General features: G+C 44.2%; 1 protein-coding gene across 1 annotated transcript in view; it reads left to right on the top strand.

The window, feature by feature from the left end:
- The window catches only part of Exoc4 (exocyst complex component 4), a 716,316-nt gene that overhangs the window by 695,810 nt on the left and 4,756 nt on the right, over positions 1 to 15,750 (top strand). The gene's annotated exons all lie outside the window — the stretch shown is intronic.

Genomic DNA, 15,750 nt, shown 5'->3' on the forward strand with positions numbered 1-15,750 from the left:
GCTTATTGAAAACTCCATAAAGTTCCATTTGGAAAATGAGATATTCCTCCTCTAGTCATTGTGAGGGAAGGAAACAGCAAGAAGTATCTCTTGCGCTATTTCTGAAAAAAAAATTTAACTGGATTTAATGGACTTATTCTATTCTTTGAAGAGCTTTTTAATTACTCTGTATCTGTGTGTAGTCCAACAACAGCTACAGTCTTTATTTAAAGGCTTTAAACTCATCCCCTTTCTCCCTTGAGCCAGCCATCAGTGTGAATGCAGGAGCGCCCGTGTGTGTGTGTGTGTGTGTGTGTGTGTGTGTGTGTGTGTGTGTGTGCAGACTAGTGGGTAGAATAGAACACCAAAGTGTGATCACAGATTCCGTAGAGTCCCTGGGGTATTTACTAGGGATAAAACAGAAAGTTCGGGGCGCACCTGCCATAAACACAATGAGGAAGGAGGACAGATACTCACCCCAACCCATCTCTGGAAAAAGACGAGAAACCGTGGGCAAAGCCTGGGTGCCCACTTATAGATTTTACTATTCTGGGTGCATCATTTTGTAGAAACCACTTTTGAATTCCCCTGTATCTGCATCTCTGCAATAGAGTAGAAAGCAGATTAGTTTAAAAGACTGTGATTTCCACTAAGTGCTTTGTGTCTTCATTACAAAGCACAATAAAGCTTTTTATTACAATGAAGCTGCCATTATATCCAATTGAATATACACTGAAGTAAAGCTGCATCACCCACATTTCCCAGCATGCTCTATGCTCTTGTCAAAGCTGTGTGTGTGTGTGTGTGTGTGTGTGTGTGTGCGCGCGCGCGCGCGCGCCTGTGTCTATGTGTGTCAACCAAGTAACACAATGCATACTAGAAAAATCAAGTTAAAAGAACAAATAACAAATGGGGGCCATCTGCAACCCATTGTACTGTCATTTAGTACCGAGGCCCCGGGGAGTCCAGGAAAGCAAATAGATTGCTGTGAGCCAGTGTGATATAATGGAAGGTTACAGGCTTCAGGAGATGCAGATTTAAGACCACCCTCCCACTGATGAGCTATGTGACCCAGGACCCCATCTCTTCATCTCTCTCTGCATAAATTGCATTTCCTGGAAAATGGAAATAATAATGCTGCCCATTTCCTCATGCTGTCCTCCTGTGGATTACAGTGGTTTTAGATGCCATCTATTGTAACCTAATCCATTTAGGTCTCCAGAGATGGAAACTGAGGCACACTGGCATTGAGCAGTGAGGCCATCATCACCCACTAGTGGTGGGACAAGGACTGGAAGAAGCGTATCAGGAATGTCGCACTGTGTGTGCACCCCCACTTAGAATGTGAAAGAACAGACAGGCGTCACCCTAAGAGCATCCTGGCTGCGCTTGCTGGGAGTGTCTCCCCTCAGGGGCTCTTCCTGAATACATTCCCCACAGCTTTTCTACCCAGCTGGTTTACAAATATTCACACACCCCAGCCTGAGAAATGTTCTGCAGCAACATTTGGGTCACAAGCTAATGTTTGTCTCGCCACATTTGAAATGTTTCCTCTCTGAAAACATTAGAAGCGTGTGCCGGGAAACCCGAGTCCCAGAGAAACGTCAGACTGAAATGAAGATGTAGTCGGATGCTTGCTTTAGGACATTTGAGGCATCACTGTCTCCTGCTGACCCATAAGAGACATGCAGCATCACTGTTACGCAAATTCTAATTGGTCTTAATGATAAAAACCCGGAGACAGATATAGGGATTAATGCTGAGAGATCAGAGAAGCAGAGCATCCACCCACTAGTTCTTCCCTCTACTGAATCCTCAGACCAAAGGGGCAGTCCTGTCCCTACGAATCCTCCGACTGAATGCTGTCTCTACAGAACTTCAGACTGAATGCCTTGAGCTCCTGTCTCCTCCTGCCTTATATTCCTCTCTCTGCCCAGCCATATCCCTTCCTGTCTGCACCTCCCTAGTGCTGGGATTAAAGGCCTGTGACTCCCAATACTGTAATTAAAGGTGTGTGCCACCACTGCCTGGCCTCTATGGTGAACTAGTGTGGCTAGCCCGGCACTCTGATCTTCAAGCAAGCTTTATTTGTTAGATCACGAACAAAATACCACCACATATCACCTTAAACTGTGGCATTGTTTGAGTTGAAACTCTAAAATGTGCAGAGACTGGCGCTGCAGTGAGTGAGTCTCCTCTGTCCGGGAGTCTAAAGTCTGTCGAGAAGGAAGTATGGAGCAAGGCGGCAGGACACAGGCCCGAGCAGTATCACAGAAGGGGGCAGGTAGGGCTTTCTTTGTTGCCTCCTCCTTTTTCCCCACACTCCCCACCATGGCTTCTACATTGGTGGTGTATAACCCTGGTCTGATCATGATGGAGCCAGTAACGTGAGTTCTAGGCAGAGTAGGTCCAGCTCTGACTCGATTTCCGACCCATGGTTGACTTCAAATAACTCATCCTGCCACTGGATGGAGCTTAATGGAAGAGGCTCAGAGGGAGGTGCACGGTATTTGCTCCAGGAGCCCTTGTCTCCACCTTCCTCCCTGTAGTTTTCTCCCAGAAATGGAGGCCATAAGAGCAACGTGTGTGTGACACAGGGAGGTAACAGAGAGGCTACATCCAGTCATGAGCATCCCCGCTGTACCTGATAAAGTTCTGTATACTTTCTTAAAGCACTACAAGCTGAGACTCTGATTGTGAAGGCCTCATGTACAGGAAACGAGACAGTGCCATCTGTCCTACCCACCACCTTTGGTTGTATTTGAGAAAAACTAGCTCAGGCATCCAGGTGTTTTTACCTTTTAAATGACTGTTTTTTTTCCTTTTAGGGATCAATAAATATTTTCTTTAAAAACCTGTATCCTCAGTACTGCAGAGATGGCTCAGCAGCTAAGAGTGGATACTGCTCTTTCAGGGGCCTGGGTTCAGTTCTCAGCAGCATCAGGCAGCTCACAACCACCTGTAACTTCGGTCCAGGGAGTTGTGTGCCCTGTGTTGGCCTCTGCAGGCACTGGCATCCACATAGTGCACACACATACGTGCAGACAGAAGCACGGGCATAACATCTTTAACTTTTAAAGTCTGTAACCTCTGGGACCTCAGGCAGCCCTGTCCCCTACTTTTCTCTCTACTACAGCTTAAACTCAACTGTAAAGACTTAGTTACTCCTGGCTGTAAGTATGGGTCTGAAGGCCATCTGTGCAAAAAGCAGATATCTACAAGACGTGACTGTGTGGTAACGGCAGCACCGCACTCACACTGGTAGGCGTGTGTGTGCATTCCCAAAAGGCTGCCACAGATCTGACCTAGGTGCTCTCTTGAGAGGTAAGCAGTTTTTATCTCCTTCAGCTCGATTCTGTTTGTAAACTGTGTACTCATAGGCCGACTCAGGAGTTTGAATAGAATGTTCTGTGGCATCAGGCTAGTATGTTGTTATATAATCAAAACCATCTTGAAAAAGAGAGTTCTGTCTCACTGCTGGTGACCAGGTGACCTTAGGCAGGTAGTTGGCCCTTCTGAGCCTCTTCGAAGTCAGGTGTTGTCTGAAAAGAGTACAGCAGGAGTAATTGTCAGCTGCTAATTGCTCCCTTAATTAATGTCCTTCCTAATTATGAGCATTAACACAATCATTACTGAATCTTTGGCTCAATTATGTTTCTATTACTCTGTAATTATGCACACAGAACTGTCCCAATTCGCACCCATTTTTCTAGTAAAGGTTATCCATCATCTGCTACTCTAAAGTTTTCTTGAGAACAACAGTGCACAAGGCTACTACTCACTTGACCTGCAACAGTGTGCAGGCCTGAGAAATGGCTTCCGTGCATTTCAGGGGCACTTAGTGACAGTGTTTCCACATCTGTCAGTTTGGGAGATCTTTGCTGCAGTTACCAAAGGGAAGCGCTGAGCAGCAGCCAATGCCCTGATTGATGGGTAAATCCTCGCAGCACTATTGGCTGTGGACTAACGTCTTCTACGTACTTAAGTCAGGGTTGTAGTTCATAAAATTTGCATTTTTGTAATAGCTCTATTGAGTAATAATTTACATGCCATAAATATTAACCCTTTTAAAGTGTGTAATTCACTGGTTTTTAGTCGAGCTGGAGTTGTGCAACCATCATCACTGGCTAATTTTAGAATATTTTCATTGCCCCACAAAGAAACCCCGTATCCATTAGCAATCACTCCTCATTCCTCTGCAAGCCCTACCCCTGGCAACCACTAATTACTTCCCGTCTCCTCTGGACGTATCATACAAATGGAATCAGGCAGTAAGTGGTCTTTTCCAGCCAGCTTCTTTCAATTAGCATCGCACTTTCAAAGTTCAAAACATTAGCATTTCTTAAAGTTGCAGTATGAAACTGACTGAATTAAATGTGTCTCCAGGGACCCACCCCTACACTCAACCTTTCTCTTTCCTTCCTGGTTCTTGTTGTTTGTTTGTGGGGGCAGAGCTTAGGGAGTAAGAAGCTAAGGTGGATCAGGGCTTCCTGTGTGCTAGGCAGGCAATTCTAACCCTGAGTCACCCTACCCTGTGTCTGTGTTTGCTTGATTGTGGGTTTGTGGTTTTCATTTGTTGGTTGGTCTTTTATTGTTTGTTTGTTTGTTTTTTGGAGGAGGGGTGGGTGTTATTTTGTTTTTATGCAATGTCTCCTGGTATAACCCAGGCTGGCCTTCAACTTACAGTAAAGCCAAGGATGACCTGTACCTCCTAATTCTTCCGCTGTGCTGAGATTAGAGTTGTGTGCCACCGTGTTTGGCATCATGTTTTGTTGTCCTTGGGGTTTGGTGTTTGTTTTGTTGGTTGGTTGGTGTTGCTGTTTGGTGCTAAGGACTAATTCTTTGTCCTCCTGGTGCTAAGCAGGCATTCCACCTACTGTGCCCTCAGCCCCTGAGAACATGTTTTTATTGAAATGAATAAATTACATGAATAGATGCAGAAACCTGAAGTATACATGAGCTCATGAGCATCACCGGGTGCTAAATATCAAATATCCCCCCAAAGCATCCTTTCGGCCCCCTCCTGGATATCCCAAACAGGGCAGGGTTTTATTTTCCTCAGTGTTCTGGTTTGTTCAGTGTTCATCCGTAGACAGTGCACACCAGTCAAGCCGCGCTGTCCGCCCCAGCTCAGAGCAAGCCTTCCAGCCCTCCACCTGGGCTTCCTCCTTTCATTGCCATCATTCCCAGGGATAAAATAAAGCAGCGCTAACCACTCAAGAGCTCTCCACACACCCTCGTTTCCTTTCTGCCATTCTGAGCCAGCTGCCTGCCTTTTGTGCTGCCTCCTTGCTCTTGTCCCTGGCTTTCCTTCCAGACAGCAGAGATCTCTTGATATCATATCAAAGTGGGCAGGGCACACATAACCTCTCTCCCAGGTCAGGTGCCATGAATGCCAAGGCCTAGAGGGGCACCCAGGCAGATAGCCCTGGAACCCCATGCTGGCTTCTCTGGAGTCCCCTCACCTGTCTTGTCACCAGATTACTTTTAAATCTGATCAAAATTATATTAAATTCTATGCCTAGCTTGCTCTTCACAAGTAATAAGCCATTTCTTAAAGAAAGTAAGGTTTTATTTTAAAATTATTTTTAGTCTTTGAAAAAAATGGGTGTATTGTGAATGGAAAGAAATAAAAGGGAAGAACGCGACTGCTTCTGGCTGTGGTGCAGGAGAAAGTTTATTATGGTTAAGAGGCAGAGACATCTGGGAGAATCCAGAGTCGACCTGAGCTATGAGAGGGAGAAGGGAGAGGAGCTGCTAACCACAAGGGGCAGTCTGGACCAAGAGGCCGACCAAGATAATGACATAACCAAGATGGCTGGATTATATAGATGAGGGCAGCTGGGGAAGTTTAGGGTAAGGGACAAGATATGCCAGCCATACCCTGTAACAGGTGGGAACTGAAGGATGCATGTCCTAGAGGTGTAGGGTAGGATTAAACAGATAAAGAGAGGCATACAGTTTGCTCCAACTTCCTCACAGTTGCCCTCTTTCTATAGAAGAAATGTAAATGCCATTAAATTTCCTCCCACCAAAGGCCCTTTCCTTATCTATAGACTTAAGAGAGTCGATGAAAAATCCTGGCATTAGTCTTTTTGTATGGAAAGGACTTGTTAAAGAATTGTCTTTCTCTTCAAATAGCTACCCCAACTCCGTGGCGCTTAAGATGTATTTCCCTCTAGTTCATCTCATCCAACCTGTGTTCTTTAGCATCTCAGCCCGTGGTGCTGTTTCTCTTCCTGAGAAGAAGATGCAGAAAGATTAGCAAGTTGTCCAAAGTCAGATAAACCACGGCTACTGGTGACCTTAACCAAGGACCATAGCAGGTCTCTACCCCTGGGTACACACACATACTCTGGAGGATGGAAACAGATGTAGTAGCGTACATTTGGATGAGAAAGAGGCAGGCGAGAGGGGAACCCTCACTTATTCATGGGCTACATCAGAACAGAAACTGAGCTAAATCTTTTCATTGGTCTCCAGCCCTTTGTCCCTTTGCTCCCTTTTGATGTTCCTTTCTGAGCTTGTTTTATTTGGCTTATGTAGGTACAAATGAAAAAGAGCTGAAGCACACCAAAGAAAGGATTGCCATAGCTTCTTTGCCCTGAAACTGGCCTCCCCACCGTCCTCGACCAGACTGGCTCCCAAGGCTGCTCTCACTTCTGCCAACCTTTGAAAGCAGAGGTTAGAATTCCTCTTGCCATGGTCATGTGGGCCTAAGATGGACCTCCTTTTGTTACGATTCTGAATTCTCTGGAGTCCATTCTGTGTTTCTCCTTTGTTGCTGTTTCCTAACATTTGACCTTTCCTCTGCTCTCTTCTCGTCCTGCACACGAATTAAGGCATTAAGTGAGACCAGTTGCAAAGCCAATGTCCTCGATATTCCACAGAAGCTTCCTTCTCTGAGGTTGTTGACTTGCATTTATCACTACCCTTTGTTGGGCTTTCTGCCTGTGTCCTGTCATGGGTAGCCATTCAGAAGAAATTCATTTTACTAGGGACAATTTTTAGACTCACTGTATCAAACAGTTTGCTGACAGCCAAATATGTCTCAGCCACAGTGGTCTTTTCACCCACCAAACCCACAGTTCCCACAGCTATCCATCACACTTGTCAGCGTCTCTGGGTCTTTAATTAAGCCCTGCTGGATGCTGTACATACTTCCATTAGCTCCCCCTCCTTACTCCATTACTTTCCTAATTGACAGCCTTCCAGAGTCACATGTTCTTGAATCTCAGGTGGCCCATTTTGGAGCTTTGGTTTATTTAGGTTTTTCTCTCCTTCATAAATAACCTAAGCATTTAGTTAATACACCCTCAAGTGTTTGCTATTGGGACCTGCTGATTTGCATATGCTTACACTTCTCAAATAATTGTGGATTTCAGAGGGGGCTGGGTTTCCTCCAGCAACCCTCCCCCTCCCCACCCCATGTGTGTGTGTGTGTGTGTGTGTGTGTGTGTGTGTGTGTGTGTGTGTGTATGTATGTGTTAGATAGTCTCATGAAAGTCAGAACTACTGATTCTCCTGCCTCTACTTCCCAAGTGTGTGGACCACCATACCCAGGTGCCAACCTTTTCCCCCAATAGAGATCTTTTAATCATGAAATAGATGGTCTTTGTGTCAACAAAGTGGAGAATCCCCCAACCGTTCTGCCAAGTGTTCAGATTTCTAAGTAGAAGTGGGAGGCTGAGCGAGTGAAGAGTCCAGCGAATGAGAGCCGAGCAGCAGCGAGACAGTGATGCTGGCTGCAGCAGGCCGTCCTGCCACCCCCACCCGGCCTGTCTTGACAGCTGTGAGGCTGGATGGAACTGACACAGCTGTCGTCTGCTATAATCAAGTCATTCCCTTGGTCTCTTCAGAGGGTTTTCTGAGCAAAGCCGTGCGATCCCATGCAGTTCCACCATCTTCTTTCCCAAATAGCCCCAGGTAGGCAGGATCTCCACGTTATAAATGCAGACAGCAAGCTCGCTCTACATAGCTCAGCAGTATAGCCCTTGCCTAGAATGCATGAGAGGCTCTGGGTTCTATAGAAGACAGGCAGGTGGATGGACAGATGGGCAGATAGATGCAGGAACCATAATCTCATTAACGCGTTCACTTCTCTATCCCATCATTACTTGGCACCAAACCCTAGTTTTGTCTCTTGTCTATGGTCTCTAACTTTTCTACCATTTCCCAAGAATCAGTACATGAGGAATGGCCCTGGCCAGCAGGTAGACTAGCAAGCCCTGGCTTGGCTTGGCTTGGCTTTAAACTTAAACATTTGACTTCTGCGGTGGATGCTTTTGACCCAGGCCTAGACTAGATGTTATGTTTGTTTGTTTGTTTTTCGAGATAGTGTTGACTAGATGTTATTTTGAAAGAGCAAATAAAAGAAGCTTCTTAAAAGCAAGGGCCATGCCTTCCCTGTGATGTTGTCCTTTGTAGTATTACTGGACTTCTCGGCGTTGGTAACAAGGTCCGTTCTCCCTTTGAAGCAACACTTTGCATTACCTTTTGAAAAGTTACAGCTTCTGTTGCCTTACTTAAAGATGAAAAAGCCACTGGGTCTCTGAATTATCTTTCAGCTTACACCAGCAGTTGCCTCCAGATTTCCAGTCTATGAAATATAGATAATAGACAATTTAAGATTTTCTTACTAATTAGTAAACAATCTGCAGCTCCGTGACTGCCGGAGGGCAGTACGCTATGTGCCTTTTTCAGTCTGTGATATTAGACAAATTATTTTTTAAAATTGAAAGCTCTCCAAAGTGCTATCTGATAAACTATTTTAATTGAAAAGACTCTAAACTGCTATTCAGCCCAGCACAGCTCTCCTTAACCCAGGCTCACCTTTGGATAATCAAAAGAACATTTACAGAAGTATGAGACAAACACAATTATGAAAGTAAAATGAAGGACCTAAATAAAAAATCATGGAACAAGAGGGTAATTCTATTCACTCTTTCATATTTCATTATTTGATAACATCAGACGATGAATCCATCAGAATTGCTTTGGCAAGTGCAAACAAAAATGGCCCTGATCAATATTTATTAAAACCTTCAGAATAGGAGAAGGACTTGAGCTGACTTCTTAATGTAGTAAATAATTATTCATATAAACGGGCTTTACCAAGGGTAGTGCCAGACCGAAGAGACATAGTTTTAATTGTACTGAATTTAAAATCTAGATTGTCTTCTAGCTCTGCTGTAGAAGCCTTAATTTAAAACGTTGTCTGTTGTAGTGAAGAGTGACAGGAACCCTTAAGCTGCTGGTGTGGGATTTCAGCTTAGATATTTATAGATTCAGAAATGTCGCAAAGGTGAAGTGAGGACAGTGTTGCTAAGAGCATGGGGAGGCATCCTCTCCCCGCCTCAGCCACCGTGACAGGAACGCCGCCGTCACCTCAGCAGGGACAGGGATGGATGGACTCAGTGGGATTCCTTTGTTTTAAGCAACTGCGTTTTCTGAAGAGAAATAAAGCTCTGACTGCAGCTGCCCAGTGCAGAGATGAGGGACACACCTGCGGGGAGGAGTGAACACAGCTGATGTGGGCACCCCGGAACTGCAGATGTGTGGAGGTTATCAGAATAAGACCGCTAAATAACTGCTTATTGCCCCCCACTTCCCCAGCTTTGGGCGTCACACCTGAGGAAGTGCTCTACCACTGAGCTACATCCCCAGTCATTTCGGTATTGATCATGGGAGTGAACAAACGAGTCTCCAAAAAGACAAAGCAAATCTCAAAATTCTAAATTGTATCCATCTGCTGCCATCAGCTGAGAGAATATGGGCAACGTATTTTCTAAAATCTTTTCTACAGCAACATGCCCCAGACAAAAACCAGGTTAATCTGCTGAGGCTATTAAAGACTATCCCAACATCAAATACTCATCCAAACCTGCCATTAACTGCCTGGAACTTATTTAGCTTTTCTCTACCTTTTCTCATTCCTGAAACGGAAATAACTTGGCTGCATCTCAAATTAAAATTTTCAATCATGTCTGTAATAAACTCTAAGCTCTTTGAAGGAGAAGACAAATAACAACTGTGTTCTATTTTTAATACACTAATGTGTTCTTCTGATACACAGGATTATTATCTGTTTTATTATTGGTCTGGAAAGTATCTGGGCTAAGCCTCCCTTGTTGAGAGTGTTTGCAGGTAACTGGTAATCCTTGCCTGCCATTGCTGGGCAGTAGTTAGCAGCAGTGAGCCTGATGACAGCCCGTGTTGTGAAAGGACCAAGCAGGGGGCAGGGGACTCTGTATCAGTATAAAACCCAAAAGAGCACCTGCCATAGCCTCTCAGGTTCTCAGCTGGGAAGCAAATGACAGCATTTGTCCAAAGGCACATGACCAATTAAGATGGTTGGCAAGACAGTCAGAACCTCTGCCTGGCTGCTGAGTGAGGCTCCCCACTGTAAGAGACTCCTCTCGGTTATTTATGGGTTAATCAATTCCTTTCTCTTCTTTTGTCCATTTCTGTGTTTGTTGTTATAGTTGCAATCAAGGAAGCAGAATTCAGTGTTTAGCCTGCTCATTTAGTTACCTTTTACTACTGGGTCTTTATTAAAGTGCTTGAAATACTCCAGTTTCAGGTTAAACACCCTTAATCTGAAATCTGAAACCTAAAATGTTTTAAACGCCAAAATCTTTTGGGTACTAACCTGATGCCACAAGTGGAGAATCCCACCTCCAACCTTGTAAAGGGATTGCAGTCAGAACATAGCCTCACTAAAACACTGCACAAAATTGCCTTCCCAAGAGCCAGCTTTTCATTACTATAATGAAGTACTTGAGGCAAGTTCCTAATGAGGAAAAGAGCTTCATTTACGAGTTCAAATATACCATGCCTGCATCATCTCTGGTAAGGATGTCCTCAGATCCATCAATCACAGCAGGTAGCAATGGTTGCAGTTTATATAGAAACAAGAGATCTGAGACAGAGAAAAATAAGAACAACCTGGAGATCAGGCTCTGGCTTTTGTAAGGACTGTGTTTATAAAACAGCAGTCCTTTGAGAGGGCAGTACCACCAGGCACCCAAGAACCTGCCCTTAGTCACTGGCTCTTAAAGAGCCCACCACTCCCAGTACTGCCATCTTGAGGACAAAGCCTTCTTACATAGGAGCCTTCAAAGAGACCCTCAGGCCATAAGCTACACCGTAACAGATGTGTAGGAAACATGTTAATTGAGAATCAAGTCCCATTGCCAAGATATCTCACTATGTATGTGCATATAGTCCCCAACCCGAAATCACCTGAGGCCAAACATTTCTGATTCTAAATGTGTTAGAAAAGCAATGCCCAGCTTGCAAACCCACTTAGCCACAGTGCTCATGTAGTAATACGAGCGGTGGGCTGGGCTGCATCCCGCCACCCAGCTACCTTTACCCGAAATAATTACACGGAAACTGTATTCTTTTAAACACTGCTTGTTCCATTAGTTTCAGCCTCTTATTGGCTAGCTCTTACATATTGATCTAACCCATTTCTAATAATCTGTGTAGCCCACGAAGTGGCTTACCAAGGAAGATCTTAACCTGCTTCTGTCTGGAGTGGGAGAACCATGGCAACTGACTGATTCAGCTTTTTTCTCCCAGCATTCTGTTCTGTTTTCTCCGCCTACCTAAGGGTTGGCCTATCAAATGGGCCTAGGCAGTTTCTTTATTAATAAGAAATCACTCCCACATCATGCTCATGTGGGGATCAAAGGACAAGTGGTAGAAGCCAGTTCTTTCCTTCTACCATGTGGGTCCCAGGAATTAAACTCTGGTCACCAAGGTTGGCAGCAAGCACCTTTTTACCTACTGAGCCGTCTCATTGTCCCCACCAAAAAGTAATTTGGGGAGCTCCAGTCAATACTGTTAGATTCAGGCCAGCCCATCTTGTCAGGATCTTATTCTTTCTTATGTAATAGCCTGTTAGGTATATACACTGTACTCTCCTCATTCATACATTCAGTGATAGACACTGGAATCAATTCTGTATTTTGCCTATTATGAATACCGCTGCAATAAAGAAGAACGTGCAAGTACAACTTTGATGTAATTAATGATTTAATGTCCTTTAGGTATAGAGCTCCGAGTGGGATGCTGGGTCATAGGAGATTCCTGTGTGTTTTAAAAACTCTCGATATCTTCTGACTCCCACAATGGCTGTACTAATTTCCATTGCCACCACCAATGCGTGAAAATTCCCTTCCTAAAGCACCACACTGAAAACACATGATTATCTGCCTCCTCAAGGAAGTAATCAATCAGAAAGGTGATCAACTTTTAAAAAGAATGTTTACCTATCCATTACCACCTTGGACAGACAAACAGGGAAAAATAAAGTGGGTAGCAAAATGAAAAGCGCCTGAGTTAAATGCTAAAGTTTAGGTTTGGAGTCCTGGATTTCAGATCTAGAGAGAGCTTTTCCTCTGTAACTGTCAGGTCTGTCTAAACAAAGTGTGGACAGCCACAGTGCAGGCTCACTGCACTTCAACAGAAGACTTAGCTGGAGTGAGTCTGGGAATTGTATTCAGTTGTACAAAAGCCTGGCTGAATGTCGTTAGCTAGACAGACTATTGGCAGCTGGTACTCTTGCTTTCTATGCTTTCAAATATCTGTATTACCTTGGCTTTGGAGGGCTTAGGTCTTAAGATCCTTTCGTTTGAGACCTGAAACAAATCACTCATGTTCTACAGCTGAGTTGCTTCTGTGTACAATGTGAATTGTGATACCTGTTTCAGAAGGTTGAATACACAGATGTATCTACAAGTTAAATATTGCCAATATTACTACAATAAATACAGCTCCAAAACACAGCAGGAGCCCATAGCTGTTGACATTTAGCCGTCTTTATGCACAGGTTCTTATCCATAGATTCTGCCATCTGTGGCTTTAGCCAACAAAAGATCAGACATATTCAGGGAAAAAATATGTGCAGACTCTGATATTGTTCTCACAACACTATATTGTAACAGCTGTTTGCACTGTGTGCACATTGTGCTGCGTGCATAACCTAGACAGGATTTTAAAATGTGTGGAAGAGCCAGGCATGGAGGTGCACGCCTGTAATTCCAGCACTTGAGAGGCAGAAGCAGGAGGAACTACGTGAATTCAAGGTGAACCTGGTCTGCATAGTGTGTTCCAGACCTTCCAGGGCTACATAGTGAGACTGTGTCTCAAAATATTAAAATGTACAGGAAGACTGTATAAGTTTTATGCAAATATTATGTTATTTATGTTATATATTATATAATATAATTTTATTTGATATATAAATTTAATAATACAATGTTATTATATAACACATATAATATTATGTTATTTATGTTATATAGAGAATTTGACCTGGGGATACTGGCACTAATGCCCCCAGATGTCCAGAGTAACTAAGAGACATTTAGAAATGAATCTTGTACTCTGGATTTTACTAAGTTAAAAAAAGGCAGATGGTAAAAGTATACCCGGGGATTTAGGTCAGCCCCAGCAGGGCCCTGCTGTCTGTTACCTGCACACACACCTGCTGTGAGAGGCTATAGGCACAGGAAAAATGTCTGTGGCTATAAGAGATGGCCTGAGGGAGGGCATTCTTCCTCCCCCCCCCCCCCCCGGTTTACCTACAGGAAACCCATAACCATTTGCAGTAAGCTCAGGACACGGGAGACATGAACTGAGGATGCCAGAGTGGGAAGTGGACAGGGGTGGACTGAAGCTCTTCCTGAACCTTGTGTGTGAAACGTGCAAGGGGCGTGTAAAGGGCAGTCAGAAGGGTCCTAACCCTAACAGCGAAGGCTCAAGCAGTTCCTATGTGCACACATGTCTGACTGCATGCACTGAAATGTTGTGCGGATCCACGGCAGAACTGTGTGCAAAAATAGTCTTCCTTCATGTGCCCCTCTGCGTCAGTACAGCCCAGCATCAGAAAAGTCATTCATACGCCGTGTGTGCTCATGACACTGGGAGGTGCTACCAAAAGGCACACAGCAAAGGGCAAGAGGAACTATCGGAAGGCACAGACTTGATCACAGAATTCCAGTCATCACCAGGATGACGCCATACTCCTTTGGTCCTGAGAATAGGCTATTCAACCCACAGCTAGCAGCTGGCCTCTAAGTGTTAAGGGGTTCTCATAAAGCGACCCCCTCTGTGAGTCGTGAGCTAAGCCACATCTGCAGCACACGCGTGTTCACAAATGCAGCCCAGGCAGCCACATACAATCCCATCTGCTGGAAGCTAGGGTACCCTGGAAGCTATGGCTGTGGTTTTAGTGCTTGATGGTAGAAACCATGCTTTTATTTTCCTGAAGTCTCATACGTACCCATCAATTATTTATTACTGTGGGGTTACATGATTTCATTTCAATCTGTCAGTGTTTATCATGGAAGCTCATTTTAATTGCATGGTCTGGGGCATTTTCCCACTTTCTCTTCAGGGCATCGTGTAACACCTTCCCACATCTGTGTCAGTCGTTCCGCCCATTTATTAGGCTTCGCTGCTGGGTGAGGTAGCGTTCTGAAAGATAAATGAATTTCATTCTGTCTTTAAATATTTATGTTTCTTTATGATCTAATATATCATCATGGTTATAGGGGAATTTTCCCCTAACTATAGAAAATATGCCATCAGTTACCTGTCAATTTTGTTTAATAACTCAGCTTTGCAATTCTGGTGCACTGTTCATCGGAGACTCTTAAGAACTCCTTTAGTCTCTCCGTTGCCTTCAGAGTGTCACTCTGGGGTTTATGAAGGTCGTGAGTGCACAGAGGATATTGAAGCATTAAGTACTTTAGTGGGGTGCTCTTCGGCACTCATCACACTGGAAGATCCAGGCCTAGAGATCTTCGTGTCTTTGTCTTGTTTTTTTCCCAGGGTGGGATGGCAATCTCTGTAGAAAACCAGTCTCCCTGAAACAATCCATCAGACTTTTCAAAAGAAATTCAATTTTGTCTGGGCTGATGGACGTTAAAAGCATTGCTTTTAAAGATAAATGATGAAAATATCAATATCATAATGCAAAGAACTCCAATTCTTTTGGCTTAATCTCAGCGAGAAGTATGATAAACCAGTTACTGCCTCAGTAGCAGCCTCTGCTTAGGTGCTGGGCATCCTGGAGGTGGGAGTGGCTTTGACAATTCCACTGCCAGGGTGTGAGACTCCTGTACTCCTAGGTGGTCCCCAGTGAAGCACTCTGAAGTTTGGGAGCATCTAGGCTAGAAAGTCCAGGTTTCAAAGGGCCCTAAGGTCTTAGTCCATTTGGTAATTCCAAATTTGTACATGTCTTCTTCTTGAGCAATATTTAAAATGGATGTTTTCAGGAAGCGTCCTAAGCAGACAGCTTTATCTCACACCTGTGCACCCAAGGGAAACAGAACTATGTAGCATAGGTCCTTAACTCAGAGAATGAGGAAAGTGTCAGGGAGGAAGCTGCTGTGCCCCACAAAGCATGCGATGCTGTTGGACAGTATGAAACATCTTCTTACAGCATAGTTTTTCTCTAAAATATTTTTTTGGTTTATTCAGAAATGTATTGAACAGCTAAGGATACAAAGGTATTAAAACATGGCCAAAGATGAGGCATAAGTACAAGTGTAGAAAGCAGTAGAGATCTCTGCATCACAAGAGTGGAAGAAAAATGCTTTAGGAAAACAAGAGATTGCTTCCAATCAGGAAAGGGCACAGAGCTGTCACTAGAGGACGAGGACCGCAGTAGGACTGTTGATGGTCCTCAGTATGGACTAAGTTGTTTCTCCTTTTCCTCTTTCCCCATCTTTGGGCTTAATTTGCCAGTAGTGCCCA

This window comes from Microtus pennsylvanicus, chromosome 19 (assembly GCF_037038515.1).
Source record: "Microtus pennsylvanicus isolate mMicPen1 chromosome 19, mMicPen1.hap1, whole genome shotgun sequence".
NCBI classification, from domain to species: domain Eukaryota; kingdom Metazoa; phylum Chordata; class Mammalia; order Rodentia; family Cricetidae; genus Microtus; species Microtus pennsylvanicus.